General features: G+C 48.4%; 1 protein-coding gene and 1 pseudogene across 1 annotated transcript in view; both read right to left on the minus strand.

Moving 5' to 3' along the window:
• The window catches only part of LOC143296232 (uncharacterized), a 98,918-nt gene that overhangs the window by 30,387 nt on the left and 49,329 nt on the right, over positions 1–19,202 (minus strand). The window lies entirely within an intron of this gene.
• On the minus strand, positions 475–596 carry LOC143296764 (5S ribosomal RNA; annotated as a pseudogene).

Below are 19,202 nucleotides of genomic sequence, written 5' to 3' on the forward strand. Positions count from 1 at the left end.
GATAGGCCTAGTTTGCATCAGTTTGACATGGTACAGTATATGACACCAAAAAATACTTTTGTTCTCTCAAGGATAGATTACTGTGATTCTCGTTAGGCCGGCTGTCCCGTTGACAGACTTAAAAAATCAATGATGGTCAAAACTGACCGTAGAGGGGCCGCACTAAGAGGGGAGGTGTGTAACTATAGTCTGTGAGTGCCACAGTTTCAGTTTCAGTTTCTCAAGGAGGCGTCACTGAGTTCGGACAAATGCATATACGCTACACCGCAGCTGCTTGGCAGATGTCTGACCAGAAGCATGAACCAACGCGCTTTGTCAGGCCTTGGGAACATGCATATATATATCTGTCAGAGTCAGTTTCAGTTTCAGTAGCTCAAGAAGGCGTCACTGCGTTCGGACAAATCCATATACGCTACACCACATTTGCCAAGCAGATGCCTGACCAGCAGCGTAACCCAACGCGCTTAAAAAGGTTGCCAACAGCACCCGGTGTTCCCAGGCGGTCACCCATCCAAGTACTAACCGGGCCCCGCGACGTTGCTCAACTTCGGTGATCGGACGAGAACCGGTGTTTTCAACGTGATATGGCCGTTCGATTTCTTCTACGGAATTTTGCCGGACGACAACATTCTCGTCAGTTGCCATGGGTTCTTTTTCCGTGCGTGCTGCACACGGGGACCTCCGTTTATCGTCTCATCCGAACGACTACAAAACGCTCAGTTTGGTTTTCCAGTCAAACTAGGGAGAAAGGGCGAGAGTGGGATTCGAACCCACACCCTCACGGACTCTCTGTCTTGGCAGGTGAGCGTCTTAACCATTCTGCCCACCTTCCTTCCACAGATTCCACAGAGGTTTACACATGGTACGGGAGCCGCCATCTTAAAGGTATGGTACGGGGGAGGAGGGGGGGGGGGGGGGAACAGAAGAAAGAAGGGAGACGTTAGTTAGTACTGATGGGGGGACGGGGGGTGGGGGGGGGGGAGGCAGAAGAAAGAAGGGAGACGTTAGTTAGTACTGATGGGGGTGTTGGAGACTTATCTCAGCATGTGGGAGGGGGGAAGGGTGGGCACGGGATGGGGGAGGAGGGGGGGGGGGGGGGAGGGAGAAGAACTGACGAAGGGGGACTGCAGGCAGATATGTATGACGGCAACTTCTTAATTAGTAAATACGCCAGTCTTGGTCCCGCCACGAAGAGCGTGGATGCGGGAAAACGGGAGAAGGCTCCACTCACACTCACCACGTTTCTTTTCCTACCCCCCTCTCTCTCTTTCTCTCTCTCTCACAGAATTGAACTCAACTGACCGCTAAACCATTAACATTATCAAGTCGCATCGCCCCCGTCTCTCTCCCCCCCCACCCTACCCACCCATCCACCCCCCCACCCGCCCGAACCCCCTCCTCAGTGAAAAGACCAACACGGACGGAATAGAAACTTCCATCCATCAGTCACTCATCGTATCCTCGGAATCAAGCTGTGCGCCAGTGTGTGGCAGTCAGCCCATCTCAGCCTGACCGTCAGTGTGCGCTACATTTGAGAAGTTCATTAACTGGAACTAACCAGTTTTATCAAGCGACAACGATCAGACAACATTGGTCGCCGATTCTGATCACCGCTAAAAAAAAAAAAAAGATTTAAAAAAGAAGAAGAAGAAGATGATGAAAGCCTCTGAAGCACAGCTCTTTAACAGTTACCCAGCCGGCCACGCTAGTTGTGGGGAGGAGCCGGCAGGACCATCAGTGCCAGCCGTAGACAGTGCAAACACCACCACCACCGGAAATGACAACGTCAAGAGCAATCAACGCGCATGCCCAGTCCCCTTCCTTGTCTGTTCAGCCAATCACTGACGACAGGACGGACCGTTTTTTTGGGGGGGTGGGGGGGGGTGGGAGGGTGGTGAAGGGGGATGGGGGGTGGGCTTGGGGTGGTGGGTAGGAGGGTGGGAGGAGGGAGGAGAAGAAGAAACACAAGGAGCACCACCCCTCCCCTTCCCTCACTTCCCTGGTTCCCCACACCGCCCCCCCCCCCCCCTCCCTCTCTCTTTGCTGGCCGGCAAGGTTGGTGGTGAAAAGAGCGATGGCCAACGCAGCCCCCCCCTCCATTTTTCTAATCAACTAATGGCAGCGGATAATCCCCTCAGAGAGGGGGCTGGACAAGCAACTGAAGAGGTTTTTTTTTTGTTGTTGTTGCTGGTCAGTTGCTGGTCAAGCCATTGAAAGGACAGACAAAGGTGAGGGCCGAAGGGTCAGGGGGGTCAAGGGTCGAGCACCCTGCCTTTGTCGTTCCCCCCCCCTCCTCCTCCTCCTCCTCCTCACCAGCCCCCCCCCCCCCACCCTCACCACTCCGCCCTGCCCACTACGACTCCTCTACCCCTCCTCCTTCCCCACCAGACAGTTCTACTACCCCCTACCCCCCCCTCCCCCCACCCACACCCACCCTCACTCGACACCTCAAGGAGGCGTCACTGCGTTCAGGACAAATCCAGATGCTTGGCCAGCAGCATAACCCAACGTGCTTCGTCAGGCCTGGAGTGCATGCATGTCTATCTAATAATAATGATAATGATAATGGATACTTATATAGCACACTATCCAGAAATCTGCTCTATGTGCTTTACAAAAACGCTTTTGTTAACATAAAACATTATATCTATGTTACATACACACACCAAAATGTGATTACACACACAACTCACACACACACACACACACACACACGCACGCACACACACGCACGCACCACGCACACACACACACACTGCATACATACTTTTTTAACATACATGTGTATCTAACAGCTACCCTAACACATACGCACACATAGGCAGGCACAAACTTACATAAACACACGCACACACAATACACATTCATATACATACATGTAGTTATGTACACATACATATGTATACACACATAGTCAAGCACAGCTAACGCAAAGGAAGTGGACCTGCCACAATTGAACTTATTGCTGAAGGAAAAGGTAAGGTTGTTTTATTTGTTTTTTTATACATGTGTATATATGTGTGTGTATATATATATATCTGTTCACCTATCAGGTTGGATCTCGTCTGCAGAATTTTACTTAGGACAACACTCTCGTTGCTATGGCTTCTTTTTTTTTTTCAGCGCACCTTGTGTGTGTGCTGCACACGGGACCTCGGTTTACCATCTCATCCCAACGACTGGACGCACAGTTTTTTTTGATTTTGGGGAGTAAAAAGGGCGACTCCGTCGGAGACCAGGATTGGAACTCAGACCCTCAGCGACACTGTATAGGTAGATAAGCGTCTTAACCACTCTGCCACCACCCTCCTTCTTTCGAGAAGTCCGCAGTCGGGTGTTGTCTGACCCCCCACCCACTTACCCCTTCCGCGCTACCCTCACCCTCACCACGACCTAATCCTGTTATAATCTCGCGGACGCTGGGCAGTCAGTCAGTCTAGGGAGCGAGCTGTACTGTGGCATCTCGTCCTGACCCTGGCCCTTTGCCAGTGGGGGGGTTCAGGGGCTGGGGAAGGAGGGGAGGGGTCGGGGGGGGGGGGGGGGGAGAGAGAGAGAGAGGGAGAGGAGGAGGGGGGAGAGAGGGAGGGGGTGCTGTGGGTGGGGAGGGAGAAACAAGGGAAGGAGAGAGGAAGAGAACGAACGAACGAACGAATGAAATTTTAGAGAGAGGGATAGAGAGATAGAGGGGGGTGTGTGTGGGGGGGGTGGGGGTTGGGGGTGGGGGGGGGGTGGAGTGAAGGGTGGGGGGGAGGACGGGAGACAGAGACCGGCATAGAGCGAGACAGAGAGACATACACACAGGTTGAGAGAGAAAGAGAGAAAGAGATAGAGAGAGAGGGGGGGGGGGGGGGTAAGGGGTAGGGATGAGAAAGAGAAAGTGAGACACACACACACACACACACACACACACAAAGGGGGAAAAGAAAAGAGAGAGAAAGAGTTTTGATACTTTATTAATTTTTTGCCCTGACCAAAAAATCGAGAAAATTTCCACTGCAAGTGAATAGCTCTTTTCCCTTCAGAACATAAATAAAATGCATGGAAAAAAAAGGGGGAAAAGGGAGCGAGAATGATAACGAGTGAGAGATATATAAGATCTGTAAACTCATTTATATTTGTTTACAGACCTGGAAATCCACATAAGCTTCCATCTCCAGCGGAGAACAACTAGTCTTGTTCTCCACCAGTGGCGCGTGCTACCGCTGATGAATAATATATACACTTCCAGTTTGCTCCACAGTTCACAGCAGACACCTCAGCAGAAAATTTTAATATGGGAACTGTTTTCCATTCTCAGATGCCAAAATGTCTGCGCTCACATAATTCTTTATTTCCCCATAAGTGTGTGCGTGTGTGCGTCACGGTGTGTGTGTGTGTGCGTGCCGTCACGGTGTGTGTGTGTGTGTGTGTGAGAGAGAGAGAGAGAGAGAGAGAGAGAGAGAGAGAGAGAGAAAGTGTGTGTGTTGTGTCAACACCCCTTACGGGACAGGTGAAACAAACGTGTTGCCTTACTGACGATACCTCGCCCTGTGACCGTGACATCCTGACGCTAAACTCAAAAGTCATCGGCAGCAGACAAAGGGTTAGCCTCGGAGGTCACAGACATACATTTTCTCACAGCCCTCTCTGCCCAATTCCGTTTTTTTTTTATGAACACCTCGCGCCACGATTAACAGCATACGAAAAAAAGAAAAGAAAAAGAAGAAGAAAAGACAACAAAATCCAAAACAAAGAAAGAAAGAAGAAAAACAACGTTTAGGTAATTACATGATGATATAAAGTTACATCCTCCACCCCAACTCCCCCACCCCAGAAGCTCAATACTGCCACATACGTGGTCAAATACAGAGCTCCGTTAATTCATTGATAATAGAAACAGCTCTTTATCCCCTCGGCAGAGGAAAACGACAGTTCATGACACCCCGTGACTTTACGACGATGCAGTTTCAGTTTCAGTTTCAGTGGCTCAAGGAGGCGTCACTGCGTTCGGACAAATCCATGTACGCTACACCACATCTGCCAAGCAGATGCCTGACCAGCAGCGTAGCCCAACGTAGCGCTTAGTCAGGCCTTGAGACGATGCAAGGCAGGGAAAACAACAACAGCAAAAAGAGAATAACAAAACAAAACCAACAAAAATCAACCCAATAAACAAACAAACAAACACTCATACAGAAAGGTAAGAAAAGAGAGAAAAAACAACAACACCAAAAACAACCCAATAAACAAACACACACTCACACAGACAGGTAAGAGAAGAGAAAAAAACAAAACAAAAAAAAACCCCACACCAAAAACAACCCAATAAACAAACACACACTCACACAGACAGGTAAGAGAAGAGAAAAAACAACAACAAAAAAACCCCCACCAAAAACAACCCAATAAACAAACACACACACACTCACACAGACAGGTAAGAGAAGAGAAAAAAAACCCAAAAACCACACCAAAAACAACCCAACAAACAAACACACACTCACACAGACAGGCAAGAGAAGAGAGGAAAAAAAACACCAAAAACCCACACCAAAAACAACCCAATAAACAAACAAACACACACTCACACAGACAGGTAAGAGAAGAGAAAAAAAAACAAACACCAAAAACCACACCAAAAACAACCCAATAAACAAACAAACACACACTCACACAGACAGGAAATAGGAAGAACAAATAACACCAAAAACAACCCAATAAACAAACACACACTCACACAGACAGGAAATAGGAAGAACAAATAACACCAAAAACAACCCAATAAACAAACACACACTCACACAGACAGGAAATAGGAAGAACAAATAACACCAAAAACAACCCAATAAACAAACACACACTCACACAGACAGGAAATGGGAAGAACAAATAACACCAAAAACAACCCAATAAACAAACACACACTCACACAGACAGGAAATGGGAAGAACAAATAACACCAAAAACAACCCAACAAACAAACACACACTCACACAGACAGGAAAGAGGAAGAACAAACAAACAACACAAACAAGCCAACAACCAAGAACCGGTCTATCTATTGCCTTCATCAAAAACCGGACGGAAGGAAGGTAGGGACAACATTACTTTTAGTAAAATGAACGAATGAAAGAAAGGCAGGAAGAAACGGAAGGTTCGGGGAGGGTGGGGGAGGGAGCGTGGTGGGGGGGGGGGGGGGGGGGGGGGGAGGGGGTTAGTAGGGCTCAGTGAAGAAAGAAAGAAATGCTTGAAGGAAAGAAAAGAAAAGAAAAATACGATACGAACGAACAGATCAACGAAAGAAAAACACAATGGGCAGTCACGGCAACGAAATCTTGGGGAAAAAAAAAAAAAAAAAAAAAAAAAAAAAATCCCGACAGCACATTTACTCAACACCATCCCCTCCCCCCTGGCCCCTCCCCCCCCACCTCCGCACCCCACCCCCACCCCCTACCGACCTTACTCCCGTCTTTCCCTCCTTCCCTCATAACAACCCCACCAACCAAAAAAAAAAAAAAAAAAAACACACACAAAAAAAACAACAAAAACCAAACAAAAAACCCCCCAAAAAAAACAAAACGAAGAAGAAGACGAAGAAGAAAAAAGCCGAATGAGTCAGAGCGACGTCACTGTCACAGCCACCACCACCACCACCTCCACCATCAGCAACAACAACAACAACCCCCACAAAAAAATCCCCACCCCCCTACCCCACAGAAAAAAACCACACCCTCTTTTAAGCCAACAATTCATACCAAGACAACACACACAGGTTTTTATCGAGAGTGGTGGAGTTAGTTGGTGAGCAGACCCCTAGAAAGATTTTGGACGCCCCCCCCCGCCCCCCCACGGCCCCCCGCACGCCCCCACCCCATTCCCCCAAAACTAACTTAAACCCCTATTTTCCGACCCCACCACCCGACCCCAAAACCCTCTCCCTCCCCTCTCTCCCTCTCTCTTTCCTTGCCCTGTTTGCTGACGATCCCAAGGCCCGAGGGGGGTGGGGTGGGTGGTGGGGGGGGGGGGAGTTGCAGGAGAAGGTAGATAAGGGGAGCTGATGAGTGATTGACATGCAAGGGAGTCTGCCGCTCTGCTTCTCCTCCAGGCTATAGCTCCTTCTATTCAGGATATAGGAGCAGGGGGAGATCTATCGGGCGATGGGGATCTGCTGGCGAGGGGTGTCAGCGCCGTGAGATTGCTTTGGGGGCTGGGGCTGACATCTCCGCGTTGCACCACGATCCTTCTCTTCCCACAACCCCCCCTCCCCCCCCCTCTCTCTGTTCCCTCACTCCATCACTGGCTGCCATCTCTCTGGGTCTACACTGTGTGTGTGTGTGTGGGGGGGGGATGTGGGGGGGGGGGAGGAAGAGAGGGTAGGGCGTGGAGGGGTGGAGGGGGGTGGTTGTATGTGTGTGTATGTGTGTGTGTGTGAATGAGAGAGAGAGAGAGAGAGAATGGGGGGAGAGAGAGAGAGAGAGAGAGAGAGAGAATGGGAGAAGAGAGTGTGTGTGTGTGTGTGTGTGTTGTGTTGTGTTTGTGTTGCGTGCGTGCGTGCATGTGTGTGTGTGTGTGTTGTGTGTGTGTGTGTGTTGTGTTGTGTTGCGTGCGTGCATGTGTGTGTGTGTTTGTGTGTGTGTGTGTGTGTGTTGTGTTGCGTGCGTGCATGTGTGTGTTTGTGTGTGTGTGTGTATGTGTGTGTGTGTGTGTGTTGTGTGTGTGTGTCTGTGTGTCTGTGTGTGTGTTGTGTGTGTGTGTGTGTGTGTCTGTGTGTGTGTATGTGTGTGTCTGTGTGTGTGTGTGTGTGTATGTGTGTGTGTGTGTGTTGTGTGTGTGTGTGTGTGTGTGTGTGTGTTGTGTGTGTGTGTGTGTGTGTGTGTTGTGTGTGTGTGTGTGTGTGTGTGTGTTGTGTGTGTGTGTGTATGTGTGTGTGTGTGTGTTGTGTGTGTGTGTGTGTGTGTGTTGTGTGTGTGTGTGTGTTGTGTGTGTGTGTTGTGTGTGTGTGTGTGTGTGTGTGTGTGGTGTGTGTGTGTGTGTGTGTGTGTGTGTGTTGTGTTGTGTTGTGTTGTGCTGTGTTGTGTTGTGTTGTGTTGTGTTGCGTGCGTGCGTGCGTGCATGTGTGTGTGTGTGTGTGGTGTGTGTGTGTGTGTGTGTGTGTGTGTGTGTGTGTGGTTCGATTCCCGTTCTCTCCCTTTCTACCCCCCCCCCCACCCCCGAAATGTTGACAGGAAAATGTCAAACTGAGCAGCCAGTCACTGGCATCAAACAACACACCGAGGTGGTCCCGTGCGGAGCATGCACACAACGAACTGAAAAAAAAAAAAAAGAACCCAAGGCAACAAAAGTGCTGTACCACTGGCGAAAGTCTGTCGAAGGAATCCAGTCTGCTAGGTACACCAATATACATGCATGCACTCCTGGCCTCCACTGCGCATTGTGCTGTGCTGTGGTGCTGGTCAGGCATCTGGCAAGTAGATGCGGTGTAGTGCGTATGGATTTACCTGAACGCAGAGACGCCTACTTGAGAAACTGAAACTGGTGTTGGCTCAATAAGCCGAGCGCTGAGTTACTGGAAAAATAAAGAAAGAAAAAAAAGAAAGCCGACATCACTGCAGGCCAATGGAGGTATAGGCTTTTTGGTCCAAATTTCAGGAGTTGAAATGTTGAAATCATAATTTCGGTTTCAAGGTGTCAAAGCTCGCGGCGGAACTGATAACTGACCTTTACATAACTACCTGTTTACATTTCAGTGGGAATGATCCTTATACGCTACGACACCACATCTGCTGTTTGAAACAGATATCTAGCATTAAAGAAAAAGAAAAAAAAAATCGTTGCCCATCTTAATCAACGTGCTGTCGTTGTGGTGGTGTCAGCATAGTGTCAGTATAGATCCCCCTCACCCCCCCCCCACCCCCCGCACGCCCCCACACCCCCTCTTCCGCACTCACTTTGCTGTGACAGTGAGTCCTGTCCTCCACATCACCTCAGTGTGTGTGTGTGTGTCGACTTTGAACCCGAATGTAAGATAAAAGGCTTTGAAAAAGGTTAATGGTTCCGTTCTTTTTTTTTTGGGACATCGGGTAGTGGATTCACATCCACTGTGCTATGTCCTGGAGCCAGTTGCACTGCTCATAGTATGGTCGTAACCCGCTACTGACTGTGTGTAGTATGGAACTGACCAATGGCGTAGTTCGGTCAACGTAGGCATTTTGTATTGTATTTGTATTTCTTTTTATCACAACAGATTTCTCTGTGTGAAATTCGGGCTGCTCTCCCCAGGGAGAGCGCGTCGCTATACTACAGCGCCACCCATTTTTTTGGTATTTTTTCCTGCGTGCAGTTTTATTTGTTTTTCCTATCGAAGTGGATTTTTCTACAGAATTTTGCCAGGAACAACCTTTTTGTTGCCGTGGGTTCTTTTACGTGCGCTAAGTGCATGCTGCACACGGGACCTCGGTTTATCGTCTCATCCGAATGACTAGCGTCCAGACCACCACTCAAGGTCTAGTGGAGGGGGAGAAAATATCGGCGGCCGAGCCGTGATTCGAACCAGCGCGCTCAGATTCTCTCTCGCTTCCTAGGCGGACGCGTTACCTCTAGGCCATCACTCCACTTCAGTCACGTGTAACTGTCAAAAAGTTAGAACCAAGCAATGCAACTGGGTCCTGGGCTTGACAGAGGCAGGCGGGGGGAGGGGGGGGGGGCACGGTCTTCTCTTTCCATCTTTTTTGTTTGTTTTGTTTTGTTTGTTTGTTTGTTAATCTTCCCCCAACCGAAGTCAGGCACACCCATTGGCACTTGGGATGAAATGAGGAAAACTGAAGGGAATTCCACCATGCCGAAACGAAACCGGAAGCCTCGAATCCTGATCACTGCTGTAAACGCTGGATCTGACGTCTGGCCTACACCCCACACGATTCTGCTGTCAGTGCGCTTCAGGATGTATGTATGTATGTATGTATGTATGTATGTATGTATGTACGTATGTATGACGGGTGCAATAGCCGAGTGGTTAAAGCGTTGGACTTTCAATCTGAGAGTCCCAGGTTCGAATCATGGTGACGGCGCCTGGTGGGTGAAGGGTGGAGATCTCCCACATCAACATATGTGCAGACCTGCCAGTGCCTGAACCCCCTTCGTGTGTATACGCAAGCAGAAGATCAAATACGCACGTTAAAGATCCCGTAATCCATGTCAGCGTTCGGTAGGCTATGGAAACAACAACATACCGGGTAAAAAACGGTCATTCACGTAAAAAGCCCACTCGTGTACATTCGAGTGAACGTGGGAGTTGCAGCCCACGAACGCAGAACTGAGAAATATGTATGTATGAAGTCTTGTCCGACTTTCACCACCTGAACAACAGAGGAGGCAACTACTGTCCCGACTATCTGGGCTAGAATTTGGTTACAGTGGAGAGTGTCGCCCGAGTTATATCCCCACTCTCTCGGCCAAGGGGGTTTTTGGGCAGTCTGCGTTGGGATGGTCCCCCAAAGGCCAACTATCCCCAAGGCTGCAGCACTAAGAGCCAGTGCAATCTTGCCTCCTAATTTCAGAGTCATGGTCCTTTACAAAATACTAAGCTGTAAATGAATCCCCATTGCAGTGGAGAAACCAATTATCATACAGCTCTCACTTTGCTGTTGGCCTAAAAGTACACTTATGTCAATCTGTGATATAAGCTGAACGTTGTGCCATTCCACAGATATATGTCTCTCTCTGTCTCTCTCTCTCTGTGTCTCTCTCTAGCACAAGCCCCCCACCCCCCTCTCTCTCTCAAACACACACACACACACACAATCTCCCTCCTACCCACCCCACCCCTCTCTCTCTTTCTAGCACAAAGTCTGTCTGTCTGCCTGTCTCTCTCTCCCTCCCTCCCTCTCCCGCACAAGGTCTCTCTCTCTCTCTCTCGCTCTCCACGCACACACGCACAAACACAAACACACACACACACACACACACACACACACACACACACACTGGCGATCTCATACACTCACATAGAAGAACCAGAACCAGAAGCAGAAGCATATAGTAAAAAGTCGGAGCAGCGGCTGACACAAAACAAAACTCTGGCATCAGTGTTCCTGCCGCCACCCAGACTGCCAGGCATCCCTGACAGACTCGTAAACAACTTAACGTCGGCATGTTGATAAACAAACACTGCCTGCCACTTCCTGCCCCCCCACCTCTCCCCCCTCCTGCCCCCACACCCCTCCCCCTCCTGCCCCCACACCCCTCCCCTTCCTGTCCTCCCCTCCTGCCCCCACACCCCTCCCCCCTCCTGTCCTCCCCTCCTGCCCCCACATCCTCCCCCCTCCTGCCCCCCACACCCCTCCCCCTTCCTGTCCTCCCCTCCTGCCCCCACACCCTCCCCCCTCCTGCCCCCACACCCCTCCCCCCTCCTGGCCCCACACCCCTCCCCCTTCCTGTCCTCCCCTCCTGCCCCCACATCCTCCCCCCTCCTGCCCCCACATCCTCCCCCCTCCTGCCCCCACAGCCCTCCCCCTTCCTGTCCTGCCCTCCTGCCCCCACATCCTCCCCCCTCCTGCCCCCACACCCCTCCCCCCTCCTGTCCCCACATCCTCACCCCTCCTGTCCCCACACCACTCCCCCCTCCTGCCCCCACAACCCCCCCATTCCTGCCCCCACAACCCCCCTTTCTGCCCCCACAACCCTCCCCATTCCTGTCGCCTCCACAACCCCCCCTCCTGCCCCCACAACCCTCCCCATTCCTGTCGCCCCCACAACCCCCCCTCCTGCCCCCACAACCCTCCCCCTCCTGCCCCCACAACCTCCTCCTCCTGTTAATCAATGGTTGTGATTGTGTGTCAAAGTTAATGGTTGTGACTGTGTGTCAAATTTAATGGTTGTGATTTTGTGTCAAAGTTAACGGTTGTGACTGTGTGTTAAAGCTGGTTGTGACTGTCCATTAATGTTGAGGGTTGTGTCTGTGCATTGCAGTTAATGGTTGTGCCTGTCCATTAATGTTGAGGGTTGTGTCTGTGCATTGCAGTTAACGGTTGTGCCTGTCCATTAATGTTGAGGGTTGTGTCTGTGCAATGCAGTTAATGGTTGTGACTGTCCATTAATGTTGAGGGTTGTTTCACTGCATTGCAGTTAATGGTTGTGACTGTCCATTAATGTTGAGGGTTGTGTCTGTGCATTGCAGTTAATGGTTGTGACTGTCCATTAATGTTGAGGGTTGTGTCTGGATAAAGCAGGTAATGGTTGTGACTGTCCATTAATGTTGAGGGTTGTGTCCCTGCATTGCAGTTAATGGTTGTGGCTGTCGATTACTGTTGAGGGTTGTGTCTGTGCAATGCAGTTAAGGGTTGTGACTGTCCATTAATGTTGAGGGTTGTGTCTGTGCATTGCAGTTAATGGTTGTGACTGCCCATTAATGTTAAGGGTTGTGTCTGTGCATTGCAGTTAATGGTTGTGGCTGTCGATTAATGTTGAGGTTTGTGTCCCTGCATTGCAGTTAATGGTTGTGACTGTCGATTACTGTTGAGGGTTGTGTCTGTGCAATGCAGTTAATGGTTGTGACTGTCCATTAATGTTGAGGGTTGTGTCTGTGCATTGCAGTTAATGGTTGTGACTGTCCATTAATGTTGAGGGTTGTGTCTGTGCATTGCAGTTAATGGTTGTGCCTGTCCATTAATGTTGAGGGTTGTGTCTGTGCATTGCAGTTAATGGTTGTGACTGTCCATTAATGTTGAGGGTTGTGTCTGTGCATTGCAGTTAATGGTTGTGACTGTCCATTAATGTTGAGGGTTGTGTCTATGCATTGCAGTTAATGGTTGTGTCTCTCCATTAATGTTGAGGGTTGTATCTGTGCATTGCAGTTAATGGTTATGGCTGTCCATTAATGTTGAGGGTTGTGTATTTGCATTGCAGTTAATGGTTGTGGCTGTCCAATAATGTTGAGGGTTGTGTATTTGCATTGCAGTTAATGGTTGTGACTGTCCATTAATGTTGAGGGTTGTGTCTATGCATTGCAGTTAATGGTTGTGACTGTCCATTAATGTCGAGGGTTGTGTCTATGCATTGCAGTTAATGTTTGTGACTGTCCATTAATGTTGAGCGTTGTGTCTGTGCATTGCAGTTAATGGTTGTGACTGTCCATTAATGTTGAGTGTTGTGTCTGTGCACAACAGTTAATGGTTGTGACTGCCCATTAATGTTGAGGGTTGTGTCTGTGCATTGCAGTTAATGGTTGTGACTGTCGATTAATGTTGAGGGTTGTGTCCCTGCATTGCAGTTAATGGTTGTGCCTGTCCGTTAATGTTGAGGGTTGTGTCTGTGCATTGCAGTTAATGGTTGTGCCTGTCCATTAATGTTGAGGGTTGTGTCTGTGCATTGCAGTTAATGGTTGTGACTGTCCATTAATGTTGAGGGTTGTGTCTGTGCATTGCAGTTAACGGTTGTGCCTGTCCATTAATGTTGAGGGTTGTGTATTTGCATTGCAGTTAATGGTTGTGACTGTCCATTAATGTTGAGGGTTGAGTCTGTGCATTGCAGTTAATGGTTGTGACTGTCCATTAATGTTGAGGGTTGTGTCTGCCTATTAAGACTGATGGTTGTGACTGTGGACTAGAGCTGTCTCGGACTAATGGTTTTGACAGTGTGTTAGTGTCCCTTCATTATTTGCCAAATGAATGATTAAAAAAAATATCTAAAAGTACAAGCAATATCAACAACTCAGTCTAAATCCTTTACCCACCATGCGTGCCCTGGATTCGGAAGCGGGCAATTCACAGTCCCTTGGGATGGATGTCCATGCTTTGTAACTTCTCGGGAATCTGGGAAGAAGATGTCGTCATCACCCTTTCCTCACATAGGCTTTCCCATTCACACTGTCCTCTTCTCATCACTTGACAACGGGCCTATGGTCCGAAACGTCGTGTCAAAACAAAGAGGATTCAACTACCACCCAAAAGGTTTTTTATAAACTTTAGTTTTTTGTCTTGTTCTCGGGAATCGTTCTCTCCGGTCAATGCGATTGTGCATGGGTTTGGGGATATTGTATTGTATTGTATTGTATTGTATTGTATTGTACTGTATTTATTGTATTGTACTGTATTGTACTGTATCGTATGGTAAAGTATTGAGAGTGCAGGATTTAATCCCGAGGTGCGTCCAGATTCTCTCACTTTTCTAGACGGCGGACGCGTCACGACCACTCTGCCAGCAGTCCACATTCACCCTCCGAACCCCCCCCCCCCCCATCCCCCCTCCCCACCTCCACAGTATCGGTTCAGATAAAGGACAGGGTACCCTCTCACCTCCGTCGGACTATGTCTGTCTGTCTCTGTGGTTACAGTCATATTTCTTATCCCGCCCCCCAAAAAAAGTTACCGGCTGTTCAGATAAATGGGTACCCACTTCCCCCCCCTTCATTCCTTCCTACTGAGCTTAACATTGAGCTCCATGTTCCTTCGCCCCCTCCCCCACCCCCTCCCTCCTCTCTCTCTCTATGTGAACTAGCTCACCTTCTGTCGAGCGATAACCAAAACGCTCGTTTTGTGTCACGGGCAAAACGTGTTTGTTGGCATCGCAGGGCGGCCGGCTACTAGCTCAAGAACCTCCTGGCAAAAGCCTGATGTCTAAATATATACATATGATAGCAGGCTGAGCTCTCCGCCGCCCTGTTTTAATCAGCCCTCGTGCTGGCAGAACAATGCTTGTTAGCGGAGATCCCCCCCCCCACCCTCTCTCTCTCTCTCTCTCTCTCTCTCTCTCTCCACCGAATCACTCGCCATTATCATGCCAGCGTCAAGACAACTACGGAACGGTGCCAGGGTGAAAACTGGGCATCCCTATGAGATTTACGCTTTATGGTGTTAATATGTTTTGTTGTTGGTGTGTGTGTGTATGTGTGTGTGTGTGTGTGTGTGTGTGTGTGTGTGTGCGTGTGTGTGTGTGTGTGTGTGTGTGTGTGTGTGTGTGTGTGTGTGTGTGTGTGTGTGTGTTTAATTAAGTACTTTTAAAGCACTTTTACCTGTTCTTGTCCGGCAAAATAATAGTAGACCTCTTCAGGTTAAAACCAAATTTACAATGTATGTGACGTCCTTTGCTTAAAATAAAGAAACAAAGAAAGAGAAGTTTTCAGTAGAAATGAACGACGCCTAAACCGCATGACACACGCACGCTCGCTCGCCGCGCGCACACGTTCACACACAAGGAACGCAACACATGATTATCTTTTAAAGATAGGTAACACGAATGCATTTATACACACCTACACTTTCCTTGTTCTTCCTGTTTTGCTCACGACTGTGCAATTGAATGTATGTATGTATGTATGTATGTATGTATGTATGTACATATGTATGTATGTATGTATGTATGTATGTATGTATGTATGTATGTATGTATGTATGTATGTATGTATGTATGTATGTACATATGTATGTATGTATGTATGTATGTATGTATGTACGTATGTATGTATGTATGTATGTATGTATGTATGTATGTATGTATGTATGTATGTATGTATGTATGTATGTACATATGTATGTATGTATGTATGTATGTATGTATGTATGTACATATGTATGTATGTATGTATGTATGTATGTATGTATGTATGTATGTATGTATGTATGTATGTATGTATGTATGTATGTATGTATGTATGTATGTACTTGTGCGTTTGTCTTTTATTGTAAACGCCACAGAGCGTCAATTTCCACCACTGTTATTATCATTGTTATCATCATTATTATCATCATCATCATTATCATTGTTGTTGCTGTTGTTGTTATCAATATCATGATGATTATAAATCCGAAACTCTAAGAACACTTTGGAAGAATGGCGCAAGAATAACTTGATAATTGGATAACTTGATCTCTGAATCTCCCCCCCCCCCACCCTACCTGTTCTTTCACCGCCCCCTCCCCCCCACCCACCCCTTTCCCCAGTTCTGCCCCATGAGAGAACGGCACTTCAGAACCATGGTTTTGAGTTCAATCTTTTTTCTTTTCTTTTGCGTTCGACAGCTACGCAGTCAGGGTCGAAGTCCGAGGGATGCCACAAACTCGGACGTCCGGTGAAGATCGGCTACCGTCCCCCAGAGCTTGGTGTTGAGGTCAGCACCCCCAGGCCAGGACTGCTGACGCATCTTCTCATACAGGGGGCAGTCTGGGATGGGGTCTGGTCAGCCTGGCCGCAATCACATAGGGATGTGGCTGCCACTCCAATCCTCTTCAGGTGTGCTTCTCATACAGGGGGCAGTCTTGGAGAATATGGGATGGGGTCTGGTCAGCCTGGCCGCAATCACATAGGGATGTGGCTGCTTTGAGTTCAATCAATTCTCTATTCAAATACGACATGTTTCAGATATCCCGTGGGTCAAAATTCAAAGGGGATGTTTCCGATCGTGGACACCGACGCAGATTATCGTGTCACAACACGAGTGATGTTTACGCCACGAAGCCTAAAGGTGGGGGAAGAAGAAACGGTGTGCCGTTTTTCACTGCCACCCCTCCCTCTGTATCGGTTTATGAACAATCTGCTCCTGATTTCTCAGTGTCAAACATCCGGTGCCGCACGTGCAGGTTTAAAAAGCCGGACGCTTCCCCCACCCCCACCCCTCTCCCCCCTCACCAACCATCTCTGTCTGTCTGTCTGTCTGTCTGTCTCTCTCTCTATATATATATATATATGTCATCATCATCATCATCATCATGGCCTGGCTTCGCTGACGAAGATCTAGGAAGGGCGTTGTCCACGTCTGATGCAGGCACGCTCATGTGTGTGTGTGTGTGTGTGTGTGTGTGTGTGTGTGTTTTCAACAGTTTCATTACTTCATGTTTTCGTGTACGTGTGCACACACATGTATTTTGGTATCCATGCATTGTTCAGGACTGACGATATCAACATGTTTTATTTATGTTAGACTTACCATCGCTCTGTCTGTATCTTTCTATCTGTCTGTCTGTCTGTCTGTCTGTATGTCTCTCACAAATTCTTTATTGATTCTACATCGTGTATATAAATGGTCTTTTTTTTCTTTTTCTTTTTTAACTGTTTTTCTTCAAAATGTTCATGCTTCTGTAAAGTCAGCCTTCTCTCTCCTCCATTCCGTTATCTCTACCCACATTCTTCGTTTGCTGTAAAGTGGTGTAAATGTCAAATATCCACATGATACAATATTAAAATGTGCATGGTGTATGTATTGATATAATGACTTTTAATTTTAGTTTTTTTCATTTCTTTACCTTTCTCAGAGCTGGATGGGGAAAGGGTGTGTGGGGTGGGGGGGGGGGGGGGGGGGGGGGGGGGGGGGGGGGGGGGGGGGGGGGGGGGGGGGGGGGGGGGGGCATTGTACTGCTTATTCTATTATCATCAGAAAAAAATTAATATAATTTAGTCAATTCAATTCAATTCGTCTTGTCCGACTGACTAGCAAGGTACGTAGTGGAAGATGTGACAATATCATTCACAGGTACAATTGGTGCAGGTCCGATTCGCTCATTTCCCGTGTCGCCTATTCTGTGATCGTTGCGCCATCCTCAATAGCCTCTTCACGGGTTGATTCTGTGTCCCGTTTTGCCTCCACGCCTCTCCCGTTTCACCAACTCTCTCTCCCTCTCTCTCTTACACACACACACACACTCTCTCTCTCTCTCTCTCTCTTACACACACACACACACTCTCTCTCGCGGCAAAAACATCTGAACTCTGAGGGTCAATCGTATGTTCACTTGCTGAAGAATGGTTCTCTACATCTGTCTACCTGTCTCTACATCTGTCTGTCTACCTGTCTCTACATCTGCCTGTCTATCTGTCTCTACATCTGTCTATCTGTCTCTACATCTGTCTGTCTATCTGTCCCTCTATTTCTCCACCCAGTCTTTCTTCTTCTTCTTTCAATTCTTGCTTTCTCTATCCTCCATTACTGTATCATTTGTACATGTACTAAGCATATGATTATTGATGTGTATAATTATGTGATGTGCATGCTTACTTCTTTTGCGTGTGTGTGTGTGTGTGTGTGCTTGCGTGCGTGCGTGTGTGTGTGTGTGTGTGTGTGGTGTGTGTGTGTGTGTGTGTGTGTGTGTGTGTGTGTGTGTGTGTGTGTGTGTGTGTGTGTGTGTGTGTGTGTGTGTGTGAAGAATTTGCTCTTGTGCATGCATTTTTTTCTTACCCCTACCTCACCACCACCTTTTTTCTTTTTTTCGTTTTTTTTCTTTCTTTTTTGTCAACTTTGTCCAGAGGGCCAGATGTAAAAAAAAAAGCAAAAAAAAAAAAAAAAAAAAAAAAAGCAACCATGCTTATTCCCTTACCCTCATGAAATAAAATTTCGTTCGTTCGTTCGTTCTCTCTCTGTCTGTCTGTCTGTCTGTCTGTTTGTCTCTCTCTCTCTCTCTCTCTCTCTCTCTCTCTCTCTCAAACATACAAAAACACACACACCATAATGTTTGTGCCCAGATGCCACAACCATCTTCCATGAACAACATAATTCTCCACCGTGTTCAGACAGGGCGAAATATGATGACTGCTTTCACGACGGTGACCTCCCAGCGAATTCTGATACACTTCAGTCTTGGAAATAACACTGACCTGGACACGGTCAAGTGTCCGGCATTCTGGTAAAATATCTTTTCTGTCTGTCTGTCTGATGTCTACTACCATCGAAAATAAAGGATTGCGTCTAGTGTTCTCTCTCTCTCTCCCCCCCCCTCTCTCTCTCTCTTTCTCTTTCTCTCTCTCTCTCCCCCGCCTGCAGCCTACCTCCTTCCACCAGTCTTCACCTACACCTCCATTCCCCATAATCATTCCCAACAGTTCCCCCCCCCCAAAAAAACACATCTCATGATGATTCGCGCACCTCCGCCGGAACACCATTACATGGAACACACAGAACTGAGCTCGCCCCCCCCCCCCACAACACCCCCCTCCTCACACACACACACGCCCCGCCCCCCCCCCCCCCACACACACACACACACGCCCCCCTCCCCCCCCCCACACACAGAGCCAAAAAGCACACACGCACACACACGCGCGCGCGCGCACACACACACACACACTTACATCTCCTCCCCTCATCACACCCTGTGGACACCCCACCCCCCACCTCTATCTCCCCTCATCCCCTCCCCCCCTCCTCGCCCGCACTGGCGGACCACACACACACACACACACACCAGTACAGTGCGGTCTCACGGCCGACTCCCAGGACAGAGATGAATCACGCAATGACT

This window comes from Babylonia areolata, chromosome 21, assembly GCF_041734735.1.
Source record: "Babylonia areolata isolate BAREFJ2019XMU chromosome 21, ASM4173473v1, whole genome shotgun sequence".
Classification (NCBI taxonomy): Eukaryota; Metazoa; Mollusca; class Gastropoda; order Neogastropoda; family Buccinidae; genus Babylonia; species Babylonia areolata.